Source organism: Canis lupus, chromosome 8, assembly GCF_011100685.1.
Source record: "Canis lupus familiaris isolate Mischka breed German Shepherd chromosome 8, alternate assembly UU_Cfam_GSD_1.0, whole genome shotgun sequence".
NCBI lineage: Eukaryota > Metazoa > Chordata > Mammalia > Carnivora > Canidae > Canis > Canis lupus.
The window spans coordinates 62,029,733-62,045,633 of NC_049229.1; the positions used below are offsets into that span (position 1 = coordinate 62,029,733).

Sequence of the window (15,901 nt, forward strand, 5' to 3'; positions counted from 1 at the left end):
CCATATATCTTTTTTTGTGAAATGTCTATTAAGATCTTTTAGCCATTTTCATTGGGTTGTTTTCTTATTACTGAGTTTTGAGAGTTCTCTATATATTGTGAATACAACTTTTCTATCAGATATGTGATTTGCTAATATTTTCTCTCATCCATGAAGTTTTGTCATTCTCTTAACATGTCTTTTGAAGACTAGAAATCTTAAATTTTGATGAAGTCAGATTTATCAGTATTTTCTCTTCTAAATTGTCCTTTGAACTTCATATCTAGGAAATCTTTGCTCAACCTGAGGTTTCTTTTCTTATATATTCTTATAAAACTTTTATAGGGTTAGATTTTACATCAAGGTCTATGATCCATTTTAAAATAACTTTGTACATGTTGCAAGGTAGAGGTCGAAGCTTACTTCTTTACAGATAGATACCCAAGTGTGCCGGTGCTACTTATCAAAGATCTGCCTTTGCAGTTTTGTGAAAAATCAGATAGACATATCTACATTTGAGTCTTTTTCTGGATTCTCTATGCTGTGCCAAGGAGCCATTTGTCTATATTTATGCCAGTATCACCCTTTCTTGACTACTGTACTTTTATAAATCTGAAAGTAGTGTTAGTGTTCCAATTGTGTTCTCATTTATCAGTTTTCTTGGCTAACCATAGTCTTTTACACTTCTATATAAAATCTGCTTGTCAATATATATATTTTTAAGTTGGCTAGGATTTTGATTGAGATTATGTTGAATTTATAGATCAATTTGGGGAGAACTGGCATTTTAACAATATCAAGCTTTCTGACCCAAGATCACAACACGCCCTTTCATTTATGTAGGTCTTTAACATCTCTTGGTAATGATTTGTCGTTTTCAGTATACATGTATTGCAAACCTTTTCTCTCAGACTTACCCTTAAGTATTTCATATTTACTATAGTGTTGCAAACGGTATTATTTTAATTTCAATTCTCTTTGGTCCATTGCTATAGATTTTGGGGGTCCCTGGGTGGCTCAGTAGGTTAAGTGTCCAACTCTTGATTTTGGCTCAGGTCATGATTTCGGGGTCATAGGATAGAGTCCTGTGCCAGGCTCCTCCCTCAGAGTGGAATCTGCTGAAGAGTCTGTCTCTCCCTCTCCCTGTCCCCACCTAATATAAGTAAGTAAATCCTTAAAAAATACAATAGATTCTTGAATAGTGATCTTGAATTCTGTAACCTTGCTAAGTTTACTTATTAGTTCACCCATCATTTTTGTGGATTCTCTCAGAATTTGTATACAAGACAATCATGTTTGCAAATACAGGCAGTTTTGCTTCATCCTTTCTAATCCAGGTGCCTTTTATTCCTCTGTATTGCCTTATGCCTTATTACACAAGAACCGCCAGCACAATGTTGAATGTAATGGTGAGGACAGACATCCTTATCTCATTTCTGTTACGAAGAAAGCACTCAGTCTTTCCACCATTAAGTTTGATGTTAACTGTGAGTATTTCACAGATGCCCTTTATCAGGTTAAGGAGAAGCTCTTACACATCAACTCTGCTCTGAGTTTATATCAAGAATGGATGCTGGATTTTCTCAAATCCTTTTTCTTTGTTCATTGAGATAACCATATGGCTTTTTTTCGTTCTTTTTTTAAAAAAATATTTTACTTATTTGAGAGAGAGTGAGCAGGCATGAGTGGCAGTGGAGGACAAAGGAAGAGGGAGAAGCTGGCTCCCCGCTGAGCAGGGAGCCCAATCTGGGGCTTGATCCCAGGACCATGACCTGAGCTGAAGGCAAATGCGTAACTGAGTCCCCAGGTGTCTCTCTTGTAGTTTTTTCAACTGGTGAATTACACTGACTGATCTTCAGATATTAAAACAAACTTCCTTTCCTGAGATAAACCCCAATTACCATGATATATTAACCTTTTTTATGCTGTCAGATTTGACTAATGTTAAATTTTTGCTTAAAATGTGTTTCATCTACATGCATGAAGCATATCTGTCTGTAGTTTTTCTGTAATGGTTTTGGTATTTGTGTAAATGCTAACTTCATAAAATGACTTGAGAAATATTACCTCCTCTTCAATTTTCAGGAGGAGTTGGTGTGGAATTGTTATTTTGTTCTTAAATTTTTGGTAGAATTTACCAGGAAAGCCATCTGGACCTAGAGTTTTCTTTGTGGGAAGCTTTTTAACTATATATTTAATATCTTTGATCTGGGACTGTTCAGATGATCTCTTTCTTCTTAAGTGACTTTGGTAGTTTTTATCTTTTGAGTAGTTTGTCCATTTCTTCTGAGTTGTCAAATTTATCGACATAGTGTTTTTTATAATATTCCCTGATCTTTTTAATATCTATAGAATCTCTAATGATGGCATCTGTCTCATTCCTGATTTAGGCAACTTGTATTCTCTCTTTTTATCCTGAAATAGTCTGGCTAATGGTTTATCACATTTCTTGAAACTCTCAATAAAGATCTGTTGATTTCATTGATTTGGTTTCACCAATTTATCTCTATTATTTTCCTGTTTTCTATTTATTTCTGTTCTGATTTGTATTACTCCTTTTCTTCTGCATACACAGGATTTGATTTATTCTTCCTTTTCTCATTTCTTACGGTGGATACAAAAGTATAAATCTAAGACCTTTTTTCTTCCCTAATATAAGCATTTAGTCACAAATTTTTCTCTAAGTACTCTTTTAGCAATATCCTACAAATATGTTTTCATTTTCATTCATTTCCCAATACTCATTTAACTTTTTATTGCTTCTTTAGAAATACATTGTTTATTTATGATTTTATTTCTCCTCTTTATTTTTTTTTTTATTTCTCCTCTTTTATTCATGACCCTAATTAGCCAAAGGAATGTTGAAAAAGAAAATCAAAGCTGGAGGCATCACAATGCCTGACTTCAAGATATATCAGAAAGCTGTGATCATCAAGACAGTGTGGTACTGGCACAAAAACAGACACATTAAAAAAAAAAAAAAAAAAAAACAGACACACACAGATCAATGGAACTGAATACAGAACCCAGAAATGGACCCTCAACTCTATGGTCAAGTAATCTTCAACAAGGCAAGAAAGAATATCAATGGAAAAAAGTTTCTTCAACAAATGGTGTTGGGAAAACTGGACAGCCACATGCAGAGCCACATCCAGAAGAATGAAACTGGACCACTTTCTTACACCTACACAAAAATAAACTCAAAATGAATGAAAAACCTAAATGTGAGACAGGAATCCATTAAAATCCTAGAAGAGAACAGAGGCAGCAATCTCTTTCACTTCAGCCACAGCCACTCCTTGCTAGACATGTCTCCAAAGGCAAGAGAAACAAAAGCAAAAATTAACTATTGGAACTTCATCAAAATAAAAAACTTTTGCACAGCAAAGGAAACAGTCAATAAAACTAAAAAGCAACCTACAGAATGGGAGAAGATATTTGCAAATGACACATTGGATTAAGGGCTAGTATCCAAGATCTATAAAGAACTCATCAAATTCAACACCCAAAAAACAAAAAATCCACAGGCATCTGGGTGGCTCAGTCGGTTAAGCGGTCACCTTCGGCTCAGATCATGATCTCAGGGTCCTGAGATTGAACCCAGCATCAGGCTCCCTGCTCAGTGGGGAGTCTGCTTCTCCTTCTCCCTTTGGCCCTCCCCCTGCTTGTGCTCTCTCTCTCTCTCTCTCTCTCTCTCTCTCAGATAAATAAAAAAAAATCTTAAAAAAAAAAATCCAGTCAAGATATGGGCAGAAGACATGAAGAGACATTTCTCCAAGGAAGACATACAATGGCCAAAAGACACATGAAAAAATGCTCAACATCACTCAGCATCAGGGAAATACAAATCAAAACCACAATGAGATACCATCTCACACTGGTCAAAATGGCTAAAATTAACAACTCAGGAAACAACAGATGTTGGCAAGGATGAGGAGAAAGGGGAACCCTCTTACACTATTGGTGGGAATGCGAACTGGTACAGCCACTCTAGAAAACAGTGGGGAGGTTCTCAAAAAGTTAAAAATAGAGCTACTCTCTATGACCCAGCAATTGCACCATTGGGTATTTATCCAAAGTGATAAATACATAGTGATTCGAAGGGACACCTCCCCCCCAATGTTTATAGCAGCAATGTCCACAGTAGCCAAACTATGGAAAGAGCACAGATGTCCACTGATACATGAATAGATAAAGAAGATGCAGCATACACACACACACACACACACACACACACAGTGTATATACACACACACACACACAAATGGAATATTATTCACCCATCAGAAAGATGAAATCATTTGCAATGATGTGGATAGAACTAGAGGGTATTCCACTAAGTGAAATAAGTCAGAGAAGACAAATATCATATGATTTCACTCATATATGGAACTTAAGAAAACAAACCAAATAAACATGTAGGAAAGAAAGGAGACATAAAATAAGACAAAAACAGAGAGGGAGGCAAATCATAAGAGACTCTACAGGAAGCAACCTGAAGGTTGCTGGGGGGGCGGTGGGTGACGGGATGGGGTTACTGGATGATGGGCATTAAGGAGGGTGCCTACAATAGCCAAACTGTGGAAGGAGCCTCGGTGTCCATCGAAAGATGAATGGATAAAGAAGATGTGGTTTATGTATACAATGGAATATTACTCAGCCATTAGAAATGACAAATACCCACCATTTGCTTCAACGTGGATGGAACTGGAGGGTATTATGCTGAGTGAAGTAAGCCAGTCGGAGAAGGACAAACATTATATGTTCTCATTCATTTGGGGAATATAAATAATAGTGAAAGGGAATATAAGGGAAGGGAGAAGAAGTGTGTGGGAAATATCAGAAATGGAGACAGAACATAAAGACTCCTAACTCTGGGAAACGAACTAGGGGTAGTGGAAGGGGAGGAGGGCGGGGGGTGGGGGTGAATGGGTGATGGGCACTGAGGGGGGCACTTGACGGGATGAGCACTGGGTGTTATTCTGTATGTTGGCAAATTGAACACCAATAAAAAATAAATTTATTATAAAAAAAAAAGGAGGGTGCCTGAAGTAATGAGCATTGGGTGTTGCATGCAACTGATGAATCACTGAATTACACAGTATATGTTAATAAAATCGAATTGAAATTAAAAATTTTAAAAAGGAATGAATAGTTATCAAATACTTGGGGATCTTCCTATCACTGATTCCTAAATTAATTCTATTATAGTCTGTGCAGTAAGAGGCACATTCCAAAGAAAGGTTTGACTCCTGTGCAGCTTTTGGGGAACATCCTCTAAGCCCTTGAATATCCCACCTCATATAAGTGTCTTTGTATTTCTGGGGCCTCAGGCCATACCAGATAGTTATATTTATGATGTGATTTATGGTGAAGGTCTTGGGCCACACTGTATCACACTCTGGAAGTGCTAAACACTGAATAATTAAGGTTAGTTCCAGGAGCACTCCATTTCTACATGACAAAACTCCAGTAAAAACCCAAAACACCAAGGTATGAGTGAGCTTCCCTGACTGGCAATACTCCCTAAGTGTTGTCCCCCATCATTCCTGGGAGAATTAAGTGCTATCCACTTGAGCCCAGTGGAGGAAGGCCACTGAAAGCTTGAGCCTGGTCTTTCCTGGACTCCACCTTGAGCACCTTTCCCTTTAAGTATTGTAACCTGAAGCCTTTTTTTTGCAATCAACTGAGACCATGAGTATAACAGCTTTTCTGAACTCTGCGAGTCTTTCTAGTCAATCACTGACCTAAGGGTTGACACAGGTCAGAGAACATACTTGAACCTTTCCAACATGTTGAAACTTGTTTCTGGCCCAGATTATGGTCAATCTTGGTAAATACTCCATCACCCTCGAAAAGAATGCGTATTCTGTTGTTGGGTGGAGTGTCATATAAATGTCAATGAGGTCAAATTGGTAGACTGTTTTGTGCCAGGGTCTTCTGTCTTCACTGACCAATCGACTGTGTACTTGTTCCATCAAGGATGGAAACGGGTATTGACGTCTCTGAGAGGAACTGTCAGTGGTTGCGTTAGGGCTGAACTCCTCATGGTCTACTTTGACAGTACGACATAACAACAGTACGCCATGTCACATATAGCACAACACCCTTCCAATCGCATCCTCCCATTTCTCTCCTTCCAGTCTTTATCCTCTTATTATGTACATTTTACTTTCACATAGATTATAAGTTCCACCCTACATGGTTATCATTTTCATTGGAATGATCATTTATCTTTTATAGACATTTAAATAATAAGGAAGAACTCATACAGCCATCAATAGAGCTGTGACTTCTAGCGCTCTTCATTCCTTTGTGTGGATTCGTATTTCTTTACTGTATCACTTTCCTTCTACCTAAAGGGACTCCTTTAACATTGCTTATTGTTGCAGTCCAGCTAATGATGGTTTCTCTCAGCCAGTTATGTCTGAAAAAGGCTTTTCTTGGCCCTCATTTTTGAGAGATATTGTCACTAGGTATGGAATTCAGAGCAGATAGTTCACCCCCCACCCATCCCGCACTCTAAAGGTATCCCCTCACTATAGTCTCACTTGCATGGTTTCTGATAATAAATCTACCGTCACCATTATATGTGTCCATCTGCATGTAGTGTGTCTTTCTTTCCGGCTGCTACTAAGATTTTCACTTTATCACTGGTTGTGAGCAATTTGGATTATGAAAGTGTTTTGATTCGGCTTCCTTCATGTCTCTTGTGCTTGGGCTTCATTGAGCTCTTCTAGATCTGAGGATTTATAGTTTTCATAACATTTGAAAAATGTCCAGCCATTATTTCTTCAAAAATTTCTAATCTACACGCCCCTCCCCTCTTAGGGGACTCCAATTACATACATATTAGGCCACTTAGAGTCATCCCATCGCTCATTTATGCTCTCTCCACTCTTTACAAAGAATATCTTTCTCTCTATTTCATTATAGATAGTTTCTATTACTTGCCTTCAAGTTTATCGGTTTCTTCAATGTCTAATCTGCCATTAATCACATCCAGTCTATTCTACATCTCAGACATTGTAGTTTTCATTTCTAGAAACTTGACTTATGTCTATTTTTACCTTCCATGTCTCTACTAAATTTTTAAACGGGAGGAATACAGTTCTAATACCTATTTTAATGCCCCTCCACTACTAGATGCTCAATATTCATTCCCTTCCCATTTAGAGCCAAATTTGTTTATGCAGTTGCCAAAAAAAAAAAAAAATTAAAAATCACTAAGCGCCTCTCTCCAGTGTGAATTCTCTTATGACCTCTTGAAATTTTCTTTGGAGGCGAATTCAAGATAAACTGAACAAATTTAATGGGAGTATTAGTCGAGTTTATTTATATAAAGTACTCAACAAGGGTTTGCTATTATTATTAAGATATTATTACTATCACAACAAATCGTCTTATATTCCAAAACCAAACAAAACTGGACAAATTTACCATTTGGCAGAACAGCTCTAAAACGACCCAGAAGCGTGCACTTGACTGGAGCTTCCTAAATGTGCTTTGAGTGCTCACTTGTGCAAAATTTAAACCACTAGAAAACAACAAAAAGAGATAAATTGTTTCATAATCTGCCCTCTGCTTGTATGAGAAATAACCAAATAATGTGCAAGTCAATATCAGGAATTTAATATAAAGAAAAAATTCTCCAGAGTGTGTCAAAGGGCCAGGAGAAATAAATGAGTCTATTCTTTGGCATTTGCTCTCACTGCAGTCTGGCCCCTGACCACCAATGCTCCTGAAGATGACCAAGGCCCTCAGGGCCCCGCCAGGCCCCCTAAATCAAAGAAAAGCCAAATCTAATTCAACAGTTTGTCTACCATCTGTATTTGGAGGTCTGAGATATTTGAAATCCAGTCATCTAGGGCTGCGATCCATCCACATGCATAGTTGGTAAGAACATCCAACTCATTACACAATGAAAACTTCCACTGTGGGGAGAGACTGGTGTTTTCCGTGGGCCTGTGTTCTAACTGGGGAGATACGTGGACAAACAAGGATTAGGGTGACACATGGGTCCTTGGCAAGGAGTCCATTCTTAGATAGGGGGCCCTTCATGGTAAACACTATTCCTTTCCTTCTACCAAATGCTATGACATTCTTTCCATGTGTCACTGGGCACATCCCAGAGCAATAGCAGAGCCTTGATTTACCACCATCAATTCGTGGCTCTGCAGCTCAGTTCCAGAATATTTCATTCTCTGTCAAAAGCTACTTAAAGGACCTCTCGACTAGACTATAAATTTTCAAGCGTCTGGGATCAGATCAACACTGTCTGAGAAGCAAGCCCTGAGGTCATTTCCCAAACTGGCCCCCATTAAAATGTCAGATGACACCTTGTCAGTTTGGAAAGCTATCATCAATAATGTTTTTAGTCCCTTTCTTTTTTCCAGAGAAATGCCTGACCAAAAAAGTGAAAAACAGGCTTGACAAATAGCTGGTGTGACAGTGATTCCTGATGCACATCTTGATAAGCTCTGCACCTACCAAATCAAAGCTGCATACAAAGGGTAGAAATCAAATGGTCGCGGGCCCTGCATCATGGTCAACTTTAAAGCATGGATGAAAACAGTGGCAGACTGCATGCTAGGATTTAAAGAATGCTGAGTAGCCAACTGACCCCAAAATGTATCTCCTGCCCCAGGAGGGAATTCCCACAGGTAAGCTCACTTCTGAAAGGTCCTTCCTAGGAAGGGTAATACATTTAAATAAATTAATTATAAGAAAAGCACGTAGATCACACCAGACTGACTGCTTTCGAAGCTCTTCCGTGGACAGTGGCCTATGGTCCTGTTTAATAGGACCATCTTCCTTCCAATCTTGGGGAAAAAGAAAATCTCGGGCACCTGGGTGGCTCAGTGGTTGAACATCTGCCTTCGGCTCAGGGCGTGACCCTGGGGTCCTGGGATCAAGTCCTGCATCGGGCTCCCTGCATGGAGCCTGCTTCTCCCTCTGCCTGTGTCTCTGCCTCTCTTTCTGTGTCTCTCATGAATAAGTAAATAAAATCTTAAAAAAAAAAAAAAAAAAGAAAGAAAATCCCAGAAAAGTGAAGTGACATGCCGAAGGTATGTACAGGGGCCAGAAGGAAACTATAAGAAGGCCCAGGAGCTGGGGCAAATGCATCCTGCCCCAGGTAGTAGTAACCCAAGGGAAGAAACAAACACTACTATGTCTGATGCAGGAGGAGTGCCGTACAGACACCAGCAGACCAGGGGGACATCACAGTTGGGAGGGGGCACTAGGTGGCTGGGGACAGGCTGAGGACCCTGGACACTGTCAAAAGCTCAAACGTATGCAGCCTCTGAATCATTCTATCGAGATGTGGGTAGAGAACTTCCCACGGCACCCTGGACTCCCCGCCCTTTATTTCCCTCCAAGCTAGTCTCCCTTGTCTCTGGAAGGGAACTCCACCTTATTCCCCCAAGGGCTCTGCATAGCTGGAGGTCTGGCTGAGGAAGTGGAAAGCTGTCCATCACACTGCCAAACCTCTGGTGATCACGGAGGGGTAATCACCCCAAAATTCTTGCAGGACTGTTCACATTTGAGAACCATGAATGAGGAGCCTGATCTGGGTATGGAAGGCTGAACAGTTTCAATAATGATAAGGGTTCATTTATCAAGGCCTCCTCTGCACCCAGAGCTCTGCCTGGGGTTTGACATGCACCATTTATAATCCCCACAGCCACCTCGCAGGGAAGGTGTGAACAGCACCTTTCAGATAAGGCTGACCTTTGGGCTCCACAGCTAGTAAATGATAAAGCCAAGTCTTGACCCCTGGTCTATCTGACCACCAAACCCTTCTCATAATATCCAGTCCCACTGAGCTGCTGACAGCATATTCAGCGTCTGATAAGAGCAATGACAATAAAAATGGGTTTCAAATTGTAAAGGCACAGAAGTCAAAGTCTGGAGCCCAAAGGCAGTGATCGCTCCCACCCAGAGCTGTACCAGTTCTGTGGCTCACTGGCCTCCCGCTCCTTGTCTGCATCAGGAAGGGCTCAACTACTGGGATACCAGCTTGAGCTGTATAACTTTAGAGGACTAACAGCCAAAACAAATATTTTGAAGTTTTTAATCGCATTAAAATGAACAAGGAATTAATTTCTTCCAAAGTTATGCAACATGATGAAAGGGCTATAAAATATATGGACTATGTGCTACAACATTAGGCATTGTTTCCACATTTATCTTAACCACATCCCTGGAAGCCAGACTCAGGACAGGTACACTCTGATGCTTTGCTGTAACATGACCCATGAGGGACTTTATAATTGGAAGTACCAGAAAAACTTCATTTATAATATACCCTGTCTCTGATAACCCAGTCCTGTGGTATGGATTTCAAAGACAGTAAGACAATTTCTAGGGATCTCAATTTCCAAGGCTGAAAAGAAACTCAGGAAAAGAGATTTGAGATCTTTAAAGCAAAGTCTTGGCAAAGGCAGCTCTAGACTGCTGGCCCTGTGTTGTCACCTCTAAGATGGCCAGGTTCCCACAGGTGTCACATATACTCAACTCAGTGGAAGGACAAGCCACAGTATAGGGTATAGAGAGGAGCAAAAACCAATGGAAACCACAAAATGATGGTGGGGGGGGGGGGTCAGGGATGGGGGCAGCTGGCCCAGACTTCCTATGAAGTCCCTGTCAATCCAGAGCTTCTCTGATTTTTAGCGGTCTCTAGGCTGGGAGCCTTGGTTGGCCCCTTCTGGGTGCTTTTGGAAACTGTTGTCTTGCCAGAGTCACCATCTTCTTCTTAGAAAATGGGCATGTGGGGAACCCTGGGTGGCTCAACGGTTTAGCACCTGCCTTTGGCCCAGAGCGCGATCCTGGAGTCCCGGGATCAAGTCCCGCGTCGGGCTCCCAGCATAGAGCCTGCTTCTCCCTCCTCCTGTGTCTCTGCCTCTCTCTCTCTATGTCTATCATAAATACATAAATAAATCTTAAAAAAAAAAGAAAATGTGCATGTACACACACACACACACACACACACCACTCCTAAAAGAAGATGCCAGATCCTGAATCAGACATTCACCTGCTAGAACAGATTATCATTCAATGACCTTCCATAATTCTGTGAACAGATGAGATGCTAAGTCAACCTGAAATGTTCACTGCTAAGTGTGCAATCTGAACTTATGCTCATTAAGTCACTACTTAGTAACGACATGATAGTAGTAACAACATGTAGTACTAGCTACACATAAGACACTTTTGAGAGTTTGACATAAGTGACCTGACCGTCACAAAAATGCTCTGAGAGTATTCACTATCACTCCATTTTAGAGATGAGGGAACTGATCCCTGTGCTATTCAGTAGCCTGCCCAAGATTATGCAACTAGTAAGTGACAGAGCTAGGATTCCAACCAGATCCTCTTACTTGAGTTTTTGTTCTTAGCTTTTTCATTATATTCTCTCATGTCTCTGATTTATCTGTCTCCATATGTAAAGCAATACTATATAGTGGTTAAGAACATGAGCTCTGGGCCAGATGCTCTGGTTTCCGATCCACAGCTGACTTTCTACAGAAAAATGTTATGTGCTTGGAACAGTACCCAACATATAGTAAGCACCTAAAAAATAGTAACTACCATGATTATTCTCAAGACCACTATTATCTTTAGGTAACAGTAGGCTGGAAGGTCTCCAAGTGGGAGCATTTTACCCATGTGCTAAATTTTCATACATATTTTAATAATAGCTTTATTGAGTGATGCCTGGGTGGCTCAGCGGTTTAGCGCCTGCCTTTAGTCCAGGGCATGATCCTGGAGTCCAAGGATCGAGTCCCGTGTCAGGCTCCCTGCATGGAGCCTGTTTCTCCCTCTACCTGTGTCTCTGCCCCCACCCCTCTGTCTTATGAATAAAATCATTTAAAAAAAAGAAAAATAATAATAGCTTTATTAAGATATTACACATATGCCACAAAATTTACCTGTTTTAAAAAAAAATCACAAGTCAGTGGTAGTATACTTTCATAGCCGTGAAACTATTCCCACTAGCTAATTCAAGAACATTCTAATCACCCCAAAGGGAAGTCCCATACCCATGGGTAGGTCCCCCCCATCCCACGCTCCTCCCAGACCCCGGCAGCCACTTTGTCTCTATGGATTGTACTGTTGTATTTCATATTAGTGGAATCCTACAGTATGAGACCTTTTGTTTCTGGCTTCTTTCACTCAGCATGTTTTCAAGGTTCATGCCTCTTGTAGCAAGTATCAGGAGTATCAGAACTTCCTTTTTTTAATTGAGGGGAAATTCACATAGCACAAAATAAGCCATTTTTAAACATTTAATGGCATTTATCACATTCACAATACTGTTTAACCTACATCTCTATCCAGTTCCAAATACTCTATTCCTTTTATTGCTGAATGATATTCCATGGTGTATGTATAACACATTTACTCATCCATTCATCAGTTGATGGCCATTTGGGTTGTTTGCATTTTCTAGAAATTATGAAAAATGGTGCTATTAATATTCATGGTCTTTGTGTGGACGTATGTTTTCTTATTGTCGTTCTAACATTTGGTCTTTATTTTGTTTCATTTTGTTTATTAAGTTTAATTTTATTTTTTTAAAGATTTTATTTATTTATTCATGGGAGACACACAGAGAGAAAGAAGCAGAGACACAGGCAGAGGGAGAAGCAGGCTCCATGCAGGAAACCTGACGTGGGACTCGATCCCAGTCTCCAGGATCAGGCCCTGGGCCGAAGGTGGCACTAAACCACTGAGCCACCCAGGCTGCCCTTAAGTTTTTTATTTTAATTCCAGTGTAGTAACATTGTTGTATTAGTTTCAGGTGTACAACACAGTGATTCACAATTCTGTACATTTGACTCAGTGCCCATTAGAAGTGTGGATGTATGTTTTCAATTGTCTTGGGTATATATACCTAGGACAAAACTGATACATGACATAGAGTATTATTATAATTATATAATATCAAAATTATATTACTTCCAACCCGTGTTCTAAAAAATCATATTACTATCTAACTGCCACACTTCTGGGTAAAATACTAAGAAGTGAAAATACAAGGGCTTCTCAGTAGACAGATCTGGACTCAAAAACCCTTGCTTTTCATTTATTAGTTCAGTGGCTTTGAGAAAACTGTTCAGGGTCTTGGAGCCTCTCTGTTTCCTCATCAGGTAAATAAGAATAACAGCACTAGCTCATGCCTGGCACACAGTGAGGTAAGTACTTAATAAATAGTAACTACTATCACCAACAAGCACCTTTCCTGGGGGCAACGACAAACCTCATCTTTTTTGAGAGGAGTCTGAAAAAGACAAGAGCACTGAGAAGAAAATAACAATCCTCCATATCCCCACCATTCAGAATTAAACACACTTAACATTTTAGCACACATCCTCAGTCTTAACCACTCATGATGCCATGTAAACTCTGGTCTCAGCTCTAGTTTCTTTTCTAAGAAAAGTAGACTCCTCATCCTAGGAGGTCCCCCTAGAGTGCAAAGTGTAGGCCCTGGGTACCCGAACTACAGCAAGGAATGAAGGCTGCCGGTTAACAGATGTGCCTGTCCTTTCCTCATTTCCAAAATTATCACTGAGCACCACCTGTGTGCAGCGCTCTGGGAAGGGATGGGCTTTGCAGAACAGGCCACAGTCTTCTCACTGGAGCAGCTCACCTACAGTGCAACTGAGGAGAAAGACATTTTCAAAACAGTGTAAGATGTGCGGGGACGCACACAGACCAGGCATCCCAGAAAAAGTAGAACAAGAAAGTCAGTTGACTTTCCCTTCAGACTCCAGCCCCCCAACTCTCTTTGGGCTCTTTGAGTCTCTGGTTGCTTCCGAAAGGAGAATCAACGAGGAGCCTATTAACACAACCAACATTAAATATGAATATGGGTCAGTGGCAATAAAAGGGCTCTTACTCTTCTTACACCATCTAAATATAAACAGGAAGCTTTGACTAGCAACCTGAGATGAACAGCTCCACTGCATGCAGCCTCCCACCAGTGGCAGCACCGTGACATCGCTGGGAGGAGGCCTGAGATCACCAGTGGGAAGGCTTGTGCCCACACGACATCCCCCCCCAACGCCCTGCCCTCAAAGCTCCTCCCACCCTTGTGCCCCCGCAGCCACTTTTTCTGGGTTTGGCACACTGGCAAGAGCCAGCACTTAGCGAGGGCTCCCCAGGCCCCACCTCTTTCACCCTGTTCCCTCCACCCATCGACTTTTCTTTTCTTTTCTTTTTTTTCCACTGTCCCTAAAGGGATCTAAAGGTGAAAGAAAGAAAGAAAAGAAAAAAAAGAAAGAAAAGAAAAGAAAGAAAAGAGAAAAAGAAAGAAAGAAAGAAAGAAAGAAAGAAAGAAAGAAAGAAAGAAAGAGAAAGAAAGAAAGAAAGAAAGAAAGAAAGAAAGAAAGAAAGAAAGAAAGAAAGAAAGGCAGCTTCTCAAGGGAAAAAACTGGCTCCCCTATCTTCTCTGCTCACTCTGCAGCTGAAGTCCAGGCTCCAAGGGTTCCTGAGGGGCCCGAGGTCACATAGGGGCGCTGGCACCCCGAGCCTGGAGCCCCGGGCCCAACTGCCCACCCCCCAACTGCCCACCCCCCGAGCACTCCGCTAGCGGGGAGGCGCCGTCAGTGATTCCAGGTCAGGACTTCGCCCCCGGGATGCCTAGAGGGTCATGAGCAAGCATCCCCTTCCTAAAGGCCGGGCCTAGGCACCGTCACGTGAAGGCTGGTACATCCGAACTGAGCAGTCCCCCGGGATCACCTTCCCTGGGCGGGGTCCTTACTGGGGGGGGGGGGGGTTGGCCACGACCAAAGGGAGCCGCTGAAACTGCTGCCAGGCCCCCGCGGGTACCCCCTCCACCCCCCCCCACCGCCCCGGTGATGCCCGCACCGAAGGCTGCCAGCCCCGGCGGGCCCCCCCCCCCCCCCCCCCCCCCCCCGTAATGCCCGCACGGAAGTCTGCCAGGCCCTAGCAAGTCTGCCAGGCCCTAGCGGGCACACCCCCGCCCCCTCCCCATCCCCCTCTACCCCTCCCCCCCCCCCCCCCCCCGCGATGTCCGCACCGAAGTCTGCCAGGCCCCTGCGGGCACACCCCCGCCCCCTCCCCATCCCCCTTTACTCCCTCCCGCCCCCATGCCCGCACCGCAGGCTGCCAGCCCCAGGGGGCACACCCCTCTATCCCCTCCCCCTCCCCCCCCCCCCCCCCGCGATGCCCGCACCGCAGGCGGCCAGCCCCGGCCGACACACCCCCGCCCCCTCCCCCTCTACCCCCCCCCCCCCGCGATGCCCGCACCGCAGGCTGCCAGCCCGGCGGGCACACCCCCTCTATCCCCCATCTCCCGCCCCCCCCCCCCGCGATGGCCCGCACCGCAGGCGGCCAGCCCCGGCCGGCACACCCCCGCCCCCTCCCCATCCCCCTCTACCCCCCCCCCCCCCCCCCGCGATGCCCGCACCGCAGGCTGCCAGGCCCCGGGAGCGCGGACGCCCGCAGGGGGCCGCTGGGGCGCGGTGGGGGCTCCGGGGGCACGGCTTCCAGAACCGCCGGGAGTCCCGCCGACCCCTGACCCAGCGAGCAACCTCACTACCACCCCGATTTCGGGGCCTGCGGCGAGTCACCCCGGCGAGAGCAGGGGAGGCCGCGGGCGGGCGGGAGCCGCGGGGGGCTGGGGCGCTGGGGCGTTGGGGGCTGGGGCGTGCTCTGCGCATGCGCGGCCCCGGGCGTCCGGCGAGGACGCGGCTCTCGCGCCCCCTGGCGGCGGCAGGCGGCGCGGCAGCCCTGGAGCGGCTGCTGGCGGTGGTCCCCTTCGGGGCGGCCCCGGGGCCCGGAGCAGGTGGTCTGGCTCGGGGCCTATGGGGTGCGGGCTCTGGGACGTGCCCACAGCACCAGGGAACTGCACTGCTTAAACAAGAACCCCGAATGCTGTCTGTGCTGTTCAGGG

General features: G+C 43.7%; 1 protein-coding gene across 6 annotated transcripts in view; it reads right to left on the reverse strand.

The window, feature by feature from the left end:
• TTC7B (tetratricopeptide repeat domain 7B) overlaps positions 1 to 15,901 on the reverse strand; it is a 250,710-nt gene that overhangs the window by 187,343 nt on the left and 47,466 nt on the right. The gene's annotated exons all lie outside the window — the stretch shown is intronic.